This window comes from Triticum aestivum, chromosome 2A (assembly GCF_018294505.1).
Source record: "Triticum aestivum cultivar Chinese Spring chromosome 2A, IWGSC CS RefSeq v2.1, whole genome shotgun sequence".
NCBI lineage: Eukaryota > Viridiplantae > Streptophyta > Magnoliopsida > Poales > Poaceae > Triticum > Triticum aestivum.
The window spans coordinates 708,484,926-708,498,172 of NC_057797.1; the positions used below are offsets into that span (position 1 = coordinate 708,484,926).

The 13,247-nt window shown below is 51.5% G+C and overlaps 1 pseudogene; it reads left to right on the forward strand.

Annotated features, from left to right (window-relative positions):
• The first annotated feature begins 584 nt into the window (after positions 1-584).
• LOC123186079 (probable E3 ubiquitin-protein ligase ATL44) lies at positions 585-1,389 on the forward strand (annotated as a pseudogene).
• The last annotated feature ends 11,858 nt before the right edge of the window (positions 1,390-13,247 follow it).

The following is a 13,247-nucleotide window of genomic DNA, read 5'->3' on the forward strand; positions in this document are numbered from 1 at the left end:
TGCTTGCTTGATCGCTGGTCTGCACCTAGACTGACAAACTATGCATGTAAGAATACTCCGTCCATGTGGCCACGGCATGCCCAGCTCCTCCTCGGTGTTACCGGGCGGGAAGCTCGCCCTGTTCAATTTTCGAACTTGCTGGGCGGGATCTTGTCTACCAGGCTGTACGCCCCCGCATGCCTCACACCTTCTGTTCTCCCCCTATTTTCATTTACAGTCTCACTCCGCCTGAACCCCTTGTGAAGATGTCCGCCCCTGCTTCCACTGGCAACTCTGCAGTACGTGGCTCCTCCGGGTCCAGCTCCGTCGTCTTCACCAACTATGCTGCTCAGGTCCAGCGTGCCCAAGATGTAACCGCCTCCATCGTGGCTATGGTTGCGTCCCTCCTCGGGAGATGATTCTGCAGCGAGGTGATTCGTCGGTCCAGAGATGATTCTGCAGCGAGGTGCTAGGTGGGCCGACGCCTGACCATATTGAAACGGATGCCACCGTTTTCTCTTGCCGGTTGCGCCTACGTCCCACGTTAAAACAGTACCCGACGCCCGTCCGTTTGTCCTGGAAGTCCGTCCATCCAATCCTAACGATCGTCACGTCCACGTCCCACGCGTACACAATAACTATCCCGCCTATACTCCTTGACTACGACGAGCAGTCCAGATCTCATCGCAAAACTACGCTCGCAGATACCGCGAGCAAGCGTGGACGAGCACGCCAGTGAATTTTCGCTCCTAGGAAATCCCCGGACGATCGACCAGACTACCAGACCCTCCGTCTCACTCCCGGTCACAGACAGACATGACGATGGAGCTTCCCAGGGCGGCCAGGAGGCTCCTCCTGGATGAGGCGGCGGGCCAGATCGTCGTCCAGGAGCACGACCTCGGCATCATCCTCGCTTCGCTTCGTTCGGCTGCGCGCTCGTCACCGTCATCGCCATCGCCGTCGTCGCCCTCTGTTGCACGCGCCGCGCCGACGACGCCGGCAAGGGCAAGGAGGAGGTGGCGGATGGCAAGGAGGAGGTGGCCGATGCTAAGGAGGTGTGCGTCATCTGCCTAGGCGACTACGACGACGGCGAGGCGGTCCATGTATTGCCGCTCTGCGGCCACCAATTCCACGCCCATTGCATCGAGACGTGGCTCGGTGACAACCCGTCCTGCCCTTCCTGCCGCCGCACCGTCGCCGTCGAGCTGCCGGCCGCCCAGCAGTAAATTTGTAAATAGTAGCTGTTCTCTTAATTACCGTTCTTCTTACTGCTGCAACTGCATCTTACTCATAAAGAGTTGACATCATATATATACCCAATGAGTAGTAGCTTCGTACGTACTAGTACATTTGTAAATAGGAGTACGAATTACTCATAAAGAGTTGACATCATATATTATGTTGCTGCCACCGGCCCGTCTAGAATGGAACATCGTATTGTTAGGGATCCAAAGTAGATCAAGTTCCTTAAGGAGTAGAAGTCGCTGACAATGGCGCTTTGCCACCGGCTCGTCTAGAATGGAACATCTCCTGTCTTAGAATGACCAGCTAATTAGTGGAAGTCGCTGACAATGGGCTAATTAATCACACCTCCTGTAGAGCTGCCACTCACGTCTCAGTGCTGTCCATCCGCCACCATCAGCATTCAGCAAGCGGGAGGAGCGAATCAACGGCGCCCCGGAGTATCACTTTTGCCACTATTAGCTTTGACAATGTTTCACAATTGCCACTTTGAAAATTGTAATTTTGCCATGAAATGACAATTGTGATGTATTGTCAAAAGCTACGCGTGGCAAACCTGAAATGTTAAATTCTAGAGTGGCATAAGTAAAGTCGGCAAAAACTAGAGTGGGAAAAACAAAGTTTTCTTCCAAGGTGGATTCACGTAGAACATCCCGCCACCATACGAACATGGTATAAAGGAGAAATATTAGGCCCAAACTGAAAAGTGTTGCACCCCATTGAAATGAGTGCATGTACATCACACCTCCTATGGTGGTTGCCAAAGCTCCGAGTGAACCCGAAATAGGCCATGGACTTGGATCTACCAAATGCTAAGAATGCCTCTGAGATTCAATCATAAACCACTTTGCTCCGGTTGTATGTAAACCCCCCCCCCCCCCTTCACCCCCATCCCCTAAAGTGGTAAAGAAGGAGGCTCTTTTTTGTCTCATTAGGACAAACAAATAGGAAGGAATAGTTCTTTCATTGCATTTCTCACTTCGAGTACAAGATCTAAGCCGATCACGGATGACACGGCCACATGAAGGTGCGTCTGCTTCGCTCGCCAGCGGATGACCGATGGGAGTCTTTGCCTGGAGACTCCTCGCATCGCATGCGATACCACTGTAGAAACCACACGAATCCAATCCTCGCTGGCCGCTACAGCATCGGTCTATTCAGATTCACTCGTTCGTTGGTTCAAGCGGTTAGCTGCTGCGGCGCGTATGATGCATGCAATCTGATCATGGAGCCGTTATCGATCCATGTGCGCACCGCGTCGGCCCCGACCATGATTGCGGCGAGCATCCTACGTTGTAACGAACGCCCGTGTAAGGCCGGCCGCCCCCAGCATCAGCAGAGTTTATTAACGAGTGACCGGTGATGCGATATCATCACTTGAAGGGTTCGGCGCGCCATCATGGTCAGTCAGGACGACAGTGAGATCGAGCATCATCCCGCGGATCATGTCAGCTCCTTTGTCCTGGCAGTGCCAATTATATCGACCCCTTCCTTCCGGCATTGGAATATCTTGCTCATCCATCTCACCGATGCCGGGGCCTTCGCACGCAAACAAGGTATCCGGGGGATCTGCCAAGCATATTTCCACTTCAGTCGATCGATCTAGACTAGAGACGTGGTGCGGTGCTCCTGCCACCTTTCGCTTCCTTGTCGTGGAGGAGGATACTCCATCCACCATGGAAGGAAGAAAGTTACCGAAAGCAATAGGGGAAAGAAAATATGGGAAAGGGGACGCCGGACATACATACGCCATGGGTCGTTCCTCTCGTTCTAGACTCTCCAGGAGGTGACGAGTGATAAAGTAGCCATCATCTTTCGGTTTGGAGCGGAGGAGTCAGAGAGACGTCCACCAATCTTTGATGGAGCGCGCCAGGTGCCAGTTGTTGGTGTTGATGCTTTCCAGTTGAAGCCAGTCGTTGATCATACCCCAAAGCCTTATGGAGTATCTACACTTGAACATGAGGTGCTCGATGGATTCTTGTTCTCTCTTGTAAAGGGGGCAAAGCCTGCAGTCATGCCATCCTCGCTTGGCCAATCGATCAACGGTCCATACCTTATTTTGCCTGGCCAACCATGAGAAAATTTTGACCTTTGGCGGTGCCCAAACCTTCCAAACTACCGCCCCCAAAGGGGGGCGGAGAAGGCCGAAGAATTGTTACATGTAAGCGGACTTGGCCGTGTAGATCCCACTTTCCGCATGCTTCCATACGATACCATCTTTGGCGTTGGGCTCAAGGGTGAAGCCATGAGTGGTGATCCATAACGCAATGAATTGTCGGAGATGCTCTAAGGTTAATCTGTTGGCGACCTTGACATTACCAACCCAAGCGTCATCTTTCATTGCCCCACGAAGCTTCCAATTTTTTTCGTGAGGACACCTCATAGATAAGGGGGCGACATTTTTCGGTTTGCGGTCTTGTACCCAAGGGGGGTCCCAGAAAGGGGTGTGCGCGCCATAGGAGGCATAGAAGAGGTTCTTGTCCATCTCATCGCATGGGTTGCCGGACCCAACCACAACTTGGTGGGTTCCTTCCACTTAACCAAAGCCATCACAAGCGAAGGGCCCTCAAATTTTTTCTGTGTTCAGAATTCCAAGGCCCCCATACTCTGAAGGTCGGCAGATGGTGTCTCAGTTAACCTTGCACTTGGTGCCGGTACTTTTCTCCGTTCCCGCCCAAAGGAAGGCTCTCTCGAGCTTGTTCACACTATGAAGAATACTCGGGGTGGGGGTGGGGGGGGGACGATGAGAGGCGTTACGAAGTAGATGGCATGCGAGAAGAGCACGGACTTGACAAGAGCGACACGCCCAATGGCTGTGGCGGTGATACTCTGGCCATCCCAAGGGACAAGCTTGGCAGCCACCTTATCCACGAGGAACTGAAAATCTCTGACTTTGAGTTGCCAAACCGAGAGCGATAGCCCCAAGCATTTCATCGGGAAGGAAGCACTTGTAGCCAGCAGGTTTTGTAGGATGTCATCAAGGTTCAAGTGGCCACATCGAATTGGAACCACCGAGCTTTTCTGCAAGTTTGTGCGAAGGCCTGTGACGTCACCAAAAACATTAAGCAAGTGGGAGAGGTTGTCGATGTCTTTCTTGATGGGGGCAACGAACATAGCCGCATCGTTCGTATAGAGAGAAGTTCTCATGATGGTACCGCGACCTCGAATCTTATATAGCAATCCCTTCCTAGTTGCCACATCGAGGTGGGAGCTACGGGAGCACTGCTACAGACAGTACAAGGGCTTTCATTGCAGCATCTTGTTCATATAAACAACAAGCCATGGACATCGCTTCTATGGAGGCGTACACACTACTGGAAGGTTTGCGGCTCGTCATGAGTTACGCATATTTTTAGTGGCTGTGGGGTGTGATCCCCCGAAGATTGTCCAAACTATTCTAGATCCTTTGGAATACTGTGCATCCGTGGCGGTGGTAACAAATGATAGACGTAAGTTGATGAGTTCTTTGGGACGATTGTGCATTGTGCTCGGAAAAGTAATGCCTACCGCGCATTATCTTGGTCGAGCGGGTTACAGAAGGAAACCGGTGTGGTGCAAACATCTCCACGATTTCTTAATCCCCTTACTTGTAACAGATATAATTTGCTTTTAATAAAGGCCGTCCAAGTTTTTCTTTTAAAAGAGAAAATAGGCAGAGTTGCCGTTGGTTTTCTTGGAGAGAGAAAAAATATAGACCAGGATCGGGCTATGCGGTTGATGCCCCCAACAAGTAAACTCCCTTTTGAGATGCCCCCCCTTCCCCCCATCGTCCGCTCTCAGGCGACCCGGGGGCGAAACCCTAGGCGCCGCCGGTCCCCCGCCTCCCCTTCTCCTTCTTCCCCGCCGCCGCCGGCAGCAGTCGTCGGGCTTGCCCGCGCGGCGGTAGGCGGCAGCGGGGGCTTCCCCGCGCACCCGCCTCGATCTCTGGAGAGCCCCCCCCCCCCACCCCGCATCAGGCGCCGCCGCCCGCTATTCCCTGGTGGCCGCCGAGGCCGACCCTCCGCGGCGGCTGCCGCCAGCGTTGTCGCCCCGCGCCTGTCGCCGGGGACGGCTCCGCCCATCAGATCCGGCCGCCTTGGCCCTGGGATCGGAGCCATACTCCGATCTGGCGGCTGGTGGGCCGGGGTTCACCGGATCCGCCCGGATCTGGCCGGCGTGGCCTTGCCTCGTCCTGCCCGGCTTGGATGTTCGCGGTGTGGTGCTTCCTGGTGGCGGTGGTGTGGGTCGTTCTCCATGTTTCGACGGGATGTGTGCGGTGGGTGGATGCCGGGGCGGTGGCCTCGGGCGGTGTGGACGGTGTTGCCTCTTCGGCGGGCAACGGTCGTGGGTGCTGGTGGTCCGCGACTTCGGCCGTGCGGGCGGCGAGGTCTCCGTGGACGTCTACTATAGTGGGTCGGGGTGCCCCGTCACCCGGCGTGCCTGCTTCGATGAAGTCCAACGCTTTCTCCGGCTGCGTGCGCTCCCCTGGCCAGGTCTTTGGCTGGGTGGATGGGATGGGGGCGGGACCAGGGGAAACCCTTGGCCGTCGGCAGAGGCCACGACAATGGCGGCGCCTTTGCTGGGCGTCGGTCCCCTTCTTGGAGGCCTTGTCGAGGTCCTCTCCCGTCTTTCACCGTGATCTTCCTTTGGGCGAAAGCTCTAGTTCCCCTTGCGGGCGACGGCGTCGTACCCTCGTCGCGCTCCTTCTTGAAGGCGTCGCCTGGGGTTCCCAGAAGCATGGTGGGCGCTTTGCGGTGCGTGTGAGGTGTTTGGCGGCGGCATTGTGTGCAGCGTTTCACCTATTCTCCGCCGGTCTTCGTCCTGTGGTAGCGCTCCTTCTGCTTGGAGATGGACTAGCGTAGATGGTGGTCGTCGTTTGGCATCTTGATGGCGTCGATGGCGGAGGATCCTGCCAAGGTTGGTACCTCAATCTGCTCTGAAGATGGACCAGTGGAAGATGGCGGCGACGACACATGTGAGTGCGTCAGACCGGATTGTGCCCCGGACCCGGTATGTGGCTCGGTCGGGGCATCCGGCTTTAGATGTTAAGCTTAGGTGAGAGGTCTGGATATTTGGCCCAGCTTGCACCCCCTTCATCATATGGATAGGAGTAGCGGCAGATGTTGCCAAGATGGCGGATTCAAACATATTGTTATACTATTTTGTAAGGTCCTCGAGAATAATCAATAAAATGGCCATATGCATCTCCCAGATGCAGAGGCCGGGGGTCATCCTTCTTTTGTAAGAAAAAGATCGGGCTATGCGCACACACGGATGAAACAGTGGAAACACACTCACTACAATCAGCCCGTGAAATATGTACGCGTACCTAGTGCTGCCAGTCAAAGATTCTACAAGTCAAAGCCAGCAAATTCACATGTTCCTGCACCCATTTTTAAAGTTGAACTCTTTGCTTTGATACTACCGTAGATGTGATCCCATGAGCGGATAAACATTGGGTTATCTGCACACCACACTCTCCCGTGCCTTGCACGCACCCTCAGAAGCTTCCTCTCGCCTGGAGCTGGAGGTCACATCCGTGCACACGGAACACAAATTTCCTCGTGTTTCTTCCTTGCATGGCTCCATGCCTCTTCTTTTTTGTTTATCTACGTATATAAAATGAAAACATCTCTATATCTTCAAAAAAAAAATTGAACAACTCTGTGCGAGGTACTATCATCCGTATGTGCCTGCATCCGTCTTTCTTCTCTCTGTGCTCCAGTTGCTTTCACCGAAGGACGGGACGGCGAGTGAGGCAAGCAACTTGGGCAAGCAGCTCTGACATCAGGACGGCGCACATCAAGCCACCGTCACGGACACGCGGGGCCGCGCCGCACTCGGGCCCGCACGCAAGCAACATGCAGACAGGCGGGGCCAGTTGACGTGAGCAGCCGAGGGAGAGAAGCATCGGCGCAGCCCGCAGCCACGGCCCACGGACGGCCACACGGCACCTACCTACCCGCCGGCGCGCGCAAACGTTGCCTCGGTGCCGGGGTCGGGGCGGTTCATCAGGCCTTTCCGCGCGGTCGCACGGCGGGTAACCGGCGCGCGGGTCCACCCGTCCCAACCCCCACCACCACCTGACCACTCTACCCCTAGCGGCAAAATTTCGTGTTTTGACCCTTTGCACCTATAAAGTCGGAATCTGACCCCAATTTAGAATTTTTTTTTAAAATTTGATCCTTTTGCTACCGCCAAAGAGCCCGGCGGTAGGGTCAGGCAACCTGCCGTCAGGGGTTCTGGCGGTGGCATGGATGGCCCACTGCCGTTACCTAACGGCCAGCTCAACACCCTACCGCCGCAGGATTCGGCGGTAGGTTGCCTTTACCCTACCGCCGGACCCTTTGGCGATAGGGTACTGTGGTTTGGGGTTTTTACAAGTTTTTGTGATTGTTTTTTTTTAAGTTTTATCATGGGTTTCACACAGGTTGACAAATAGCAAAATATGAGCTCACATATTAATAAAGGTTCCACATAGCAAATATCAAATAGTTTGACAAACACGCACATAATTTCACAAGTAGGAAATAGCAAATAGCAAACTTGTCCACATAGTTTGACAACCCCCACTAACGCAAGTAGTTTCGCAAATAGCTTTCACAAAGCCAACAAACGGTGCAACAAGTTCTTAGGAGAAGTTTATAGAGCGGGCAAACATCTTCAGAGGTCCTTGTATGTTAGGCCTGGCCGTGGAGACAGATACGGCAGCGGATCCACCGGTTCAGGCGGAGGCGGAACGCTGGTCGTCATACGACCGTTCAAGCACTCCCACCTTGCCTTGCCCGCTGGAGTTTTCGCCTCCGCCCTTCCCCAGCTGATGATATCGAACGCTGATGCACTTAGGGGCGGCATCCTGGCTCTCTCCTCCGCATTGAAATCGAAGTAGATTCTCCGGCCCAAATTGCGCAGCTCCCAGTTGGAGTGTCGCTTGGCAGCTTCAATGCTCCCTTCCCGGCGGACACTTGAGATAGTTGGATCTGCCTCCATCTCTGCAATCACTCTCTTCCACTCCTTCGCACTCTGCGACCAACACTTGACATCATCAAAGATCCGCTCTGCCCTCTCGTGCCACCGCATTGCCATCGTCGCCTCTAGGACCTCGTCTAAAACATCTCCCACCGGCCGCAGAAGCTCGGGGAGGGCCTCGTACAGGTACGACAGTGGCAAGGCAGACGGGTCGCGTTGGAGATGAATGGGCGATGCTCGCGCCACGGTTGCAGACCTAAACATATGGATGCATCACACATTAGGGTTCATCATCTCCAAAAAATCTAAACCTAGGGTTCATCATATGGTCAAAAATTCTAAACCTAACTTGTATTCAATTAGGGCTCATCACCTTCAAAAAAACCTAGCTTGTATTAGGGTTCATCATGTGTTCAAAAAATATCAACTAGGATTTCATCATGATTCATCAGGAAGATCATCAAAAAATATCAACTAGGGTTCACCATGAACATGAACATGAACCATTCTTAGACTAAAAAAAAGAGGAGTGATTTGACTCAAAGTAATTGGGGGATCGGACGAGCTTACTTTCCTCTTTTCGGGGTGATCTCGATCCACAAAATCCATGAAGAAACAAAGAAGATCGGAGGGGGGAAATGGAGGAGATGAGAAAGGGGCGAGAGGAAGAAGAAGGCGGCTGGAGGGGATAGGGGGTGGGGTGGGTTTGGGCGGGGCAGCTGGGTTTATAAATGCCCAAACCCTACCGCCAGCAACCATGACGGTAGGGTTAGACAACCTACCGCCACAGGGTTCGGCGATAGGGTCGAAGACTCTGGCCTACCTCCTGTGACCAAAACTGGCAGCAGCTCAGCGGGAGGGTTGCACACCCTACCGCCAGGCTTCATGGCGGTAGGCTCATACCGCCAAAGACCCTGGCGGTAGGGTTTGCAACCCTCCCGCTGAGGTGATGCCAGTTATGGTCACAGGAGGTAGGCGTGCTGGGGGGGGGGGAGGGACTTACCGCCGGAGGGTGTGGCGGTAGGCTGTACAGACCTACCGCCGTAGGTCCTGGCGGTAGGGTGGCCCATAGTGCATTTTTTTGCACCTCCTAGCTTCTCTTGTCTTCAATTTTTGGCACACAACAATTAAATAGTTGTAAACATGAAGCATGTGTATGACATATCAAGCACACATCCACAAATCCACAAATAAGATAGGTTGGATACATAGCAAACAGACATCCACAAAGGTTTCACCAAGTTTTACATACCAAATTCACGAAACAGTTTCACGAGCAAATCCATATGGTTCACGAAGCAAACATGAAAGTTTTTAGTTCAACAACACGATAGAAACTTCAGTCCCTCCTTCCCCTCTTTGCGGTCCGATCCTCGTTGTTCTTTGATCGCTTCTCGGCCGCCTTCTTGCGATGAGTAGGACGCGCTTTCTGAAATGGGGATGGACTCTTCCAATCCTTCTTTGACACATTCCTCTTCTCATGCTGGGTTGTCTGAGTTGCTGGAGGTCCATTGTGATCATCGTACTCCTCCTCCTCATCGTCCTCTTCCTCATCATCCTCTTCCTCTTCTGCTCCCTCTTCCTCACCCTCTTCTTCATCATCCTCTTCATCATCATCGTCCTCGCCCTCCTCCTCGTCATCTTGAACAGTCATAGACGATGAGGCGGCCTGGCTCGGTGAAACGAGGCTACGCATCGGTGCTGCAGGAGCAATCACATCAGCGGAGGAGGTGGCACACCCAAGCAGGCCCACAAGCTTGCGACATTTTTTGATGAACTTCTGCAATGAGAACGAAACAATAAGCACAATATGGATCAACTTCATGGTGAACATAAGCAAATGAACTCCGTGTCACCTTCATCGTTCCCCTCAACTTGTTCTCACTAGCTCGAGTCCCGGGGATAGAACTAAGCGCATCAGAGGCATCAAAAATGCTTTTGTTCAACTCCGAAGACTGCAATGTAATAAAATGAGTCATTAGCACTAAAGTTGATTTCATCCAAACTTCGGTTGAAAACAGATAAAAACAACCTACCACTCTGTTCATGATGGGTCCATACTCCCTAAATCCGCCCTCTAGCTCTCTGATGCTATCATTGTAGGCTTCATTCTCGGAGTCGTCGTCATACATACTTTCGGCATCTGCTGCCGTCCACTATGGCCTTAGGCGCAGACGATGCTTGATGCCATCGTCGTACCACAGCAGGTGATCCGAGTACTCCTCCCAGTCAATCACTCTTCTCTCCACATCTTTGCGAGTTTTCCACTGGTTCCATTCAGTCACGTATTTGGCATGTTGCTCTCCCCAATCGGTGATAGACTGATTCTTCTTCCTGCTCAGCCTGCCAAGCACAAGAAAGATTGTAAACATTAGGAAGAATGTAAAACATCAAAACGAAAGTTGGTAACGATGAGAACGGGCGGTGGTACTTGAAGGAAATATGCCCTATAGGCAATAATAAAGTTGTTATTTATATTTCCTTATATCATGATAAATGTTTATTTTTCATGCTAGAATTGTATTAACCGGAAACTTAGTACATGTGTGAATACATAGACAAACAGAGTGTCACTAGTATGCCTCTACTTGACTAGCTCGTTGAATCAAAGATGGTTAAGTTTCCTGGCCATAGACATGAGTTGTCATTTGATTAACGGGATCACATTATTAGAGAATGATGAGATTGACTTGACCCATTCCGTTAGCTTAGCATTTGATCGTTTAGTATATTGCTATTGCTTTCTTCATGACTTATACATGTTCCTATGACTATGAGATTATGCAATTCCCGAATACCGGAGGAACACTTTGTGTACTACCAAACGTCACAACGTAACTGGGTGATTATAAAGGTGCTCTACAGATGTCTTCGATGGTACTTGTTGAGTTGGCATAGATCGAGATTAGGATTTGTCACTCCGATTGTCGGAGAGGTATCTCTAGGCCCTCTCGGTAATGCACATCACTATAAGCCTTGCAAGCAATGTGACTAATGAGTTAGTTGCGGGATGATGCATTATGGAACGAGTAAAGAGACTTGCCGGTAACAAGATTGAACTAGGTATTGAGATACTGAGATCGAATCTCGGGCAAGTAACATACCGTTGACAAAGGGAACAACGTATGTTGGTATGCGGTTTGATCGATAAAGATCTTCGTAGAATATGTAGGAACCAATATGAGCATCCAGGTTCCGCTATTGGTTATTGACCGGAGATGAGTCTTGGTCATGTCTACATAGTTCTAGAACTCGTAGGGTCCGCACGCTTAAAGTTAGGTGACGATCGGTATTATGAGTTTATGTGTTTTGATGTACCGAAGGTAGTTCGAAGTCCCGGATATGATCACGGACATGACGAGGAGTCTCGAAATGGTCTATACATAAAGATCGATATATTGGACAGCTATATTCGGACACTGGAAGTGTTCCGGGTGATTTTGGAGAAAACCGGAGTGCCGGAAGGGTTACCGGAACCCCCGGGGAAGTATTGGGCCTTAGTGGGCCTTAGGGGAGAGAGAGAGAGAGCAGCAGCCTAGGAGGTGGCGCGCCCCCTCCCAAGGGGAGTCCGAATTGGACTAGGGGAGGGGGCGCGACCCCTCTTTCACTCTCCCTCTCCCTCTCTTTCCTTCCCCCTTCCTCTTCCTAGTTGGACTAGGAAAGGGGGAGTCCTACTCCTACTAGGAGGAGGACTCCTCCCTCTCCTTGGCGCGCCCCAAGGCTGGCCGGCCTCCCCCTTGCTCCTTTATATACGAGGGCAGGGGCACCCTAGATACACATAAGTTGATTGTTCCAAGCCGTGTGCGGTGCCCCGCTCCACCACATTCCACCTTGGTCATATCGTTGCAGTGCTTAGGCGAAGCCCTGCGCCGGTAGCTTCATCATCACTGTCATCACGTCGTCGTGCTGACGAAGCTCTCCCTTGAAGCTCTACTGGATCATGAGTTCGTGGTACGTCACCGAGATGAACGTGTGTAGATCGAGGAGGTGTCGTACGTTCGGTACTAGGATCGGTCGATCATGAAGACGTACGACTACATCAACCGCATTGTCATAACGCTTCCTCTTACGGTCTATGAGGGTACGTGGACAACACTCTCCCCTCTCGTTGCTATGCATGACCATGATCTTGCGTGTGCGTAGGAATTTTTTTGAAATTACTACGTTCCCCAACAACGGCATCCGAGCTAGGTTTATGCGTAGATGTTATATGCACGAGTAGAACACAAGTGAGTTGTGGGTGATATGATTCATACTGCTTACCAACATGTCATACTTTGATTCGGCAGTATTGTTGGATGAAGCAGCCCGGACCGACATTACGCGTACGCTTAGGCGAGACTGGTTGTACCGACGTGCTTCGCACACAGGTGGCTGGCGGGTGTCAGTTTCTCCAACTTTAGTTGAATCGAGTGTGGCTACGCCCGGTCATTGTGAAGGTTAAAACAGCACATACTTGACGATATATCGTTGTGGTTTTGATGCGTAGGTAAGAATGGTTCTTGCTCAGCCCATAGCAGCCATGTAAAACTTGCAACAACAAAGTAGAGGACGTCTAACTTGTTTTTGCAGGGCATGTTGTGATGTGATATGGTCAAGACATGATGCTAAATTTTATTGTATGAGATGATCATGTTTTGTAACGGAGTTATCGGCAACTGGCAGGAGCCATATGGTTGTCGCTTTATTGTATGAAATGCAATCGCCATGTAATTGCTTTACTTTATCACTAAGCGGTAGCGATAGTCGTAGAATCAATAGTTGGCGAGACGACAACGATGCTATGATGGAGATCAAGGTGTCACGCCAGTGACGATGGTGATCATGACGGTGCTTTGGAGATGGAGATCAAAGGCACAAGATGATGATGGCCATATCATATCACTTATATTCATTGCATGTGATGTTTATCTTTTATGCATCTTATTTTGCTTAGTACGGCGGTAGCATTATAAGATGATCTCTCACTAAATTTCAAGGTACAAGTGTTCTCCCTGAGTATGCACCGTTGCGAAAGTTCGTCATGCCGAGACACCACGTGATGATCGGATGTGATAAGCTCTACGTTCACATACAAC